The sequence below is a fragment of the Oratosquilla oratoria genome, chromosome 10, assembly GCF_046742065.1.
Source record: "Oratosquilla oratoria isolate Oo_2021 chromosome 10, ASM4674206v1, whole genome shotgun sequence".
In the NCBI taxonomy this organism is placed as follows: Eukaryota; Metazoa; Arthropoda; class Malacostraca; order Stomatopoda; family Squillidae; genus Oratosquilla; species Oratosquilla oratoria.
The window spans coordinates 63,975,102-63,976,261 of record NC_134786.1 but is presented as its reverse complement, the minus strand read 5'-3'; positions in this window follow the sequence as shown (position 1 = coordinate 63,976,261).

The following is a 1,160-nucleotide window of genomic DNA, read 5'->3' as shown; positions in this document are numbered from 1 at the left end:
TTGGTGGGTGAATGAGGAAAGACAGCGACAAGTATGCGATGACGTCACTTGGGTCGATTACGCGCGTGCGCAAGCCGAGTCACGAATCGTCGCGGTTATGATATGAATTTCTGTATTCCATTTCCATACATTCTTCTAAATTGAAACAAAATCGTTATACTTATAATATACAAACAATAAAAAACAAAAGAGAACTATTAGCTCTAGTTTTCAAGAGGTAAATCACATTCAAGAAAACTCAAACACGAATATTTCTAGATTGGTGTCGACATCCTACAGGAAACCAATAAAGCGTCATTCGTCCAGGTAAACATACGAAGTAACGAGTGAGATCGTTCCTTTTCTCAACGAAAAGATACGACCACAGGCCTTGCTGGAACCACGCCTGACCGCGGAATGTTACTCGGACAAGTGCCGGACTTCCAGTCGCCGGGAGCAGTGGGTCAAACCAAACAACTCTGCGCGAAACTTGTTAACGGCCAACGAGGAAGGCAGTCTCTGAATCTGCAGGCGTACTGTGTTATTGATAGTTCAGTTGTATGTGAAATGTGTCTTTAATAATTCATTGGTTTATTTATTTATATATTAATTTATTTTCTCGATTATATATATCTGTTTATGTATATATATATATATATATATATATATATATATATATATATATACATATATATGTATATATATATGTATATACATATATATGTATATATATACATATATATATATATATATGTATATACATATATATGTATGTATGCATACATATATATATATATATATATACAGTATATATATATATATATATACATGTATATATATATACATATATATATATATTTATATATATATACATATATATATGTATATATATATAATATATATATATATGTGTGTGTGTGTGTGTGTGTGTGTGTGTGTGTGTGTGTGTATGTGTGTGTGTGTGTGTGCGCGTGTGTGTTGAGACATTCTGACGTATATTATATATATATATATATATATATATATATATATATATATGTTGATAAGCTTGTTTAGTTCTAATCTTTCTTTTTCGTCTCTCCTGCTTTTAATCTGCATGGTCCTTCTTTTAATTAGGCAATTTGTAGCTTTGAAGTATTTGTTTTCTCTAATGTTTTTGTAATACCTAATATCTCTGCCGA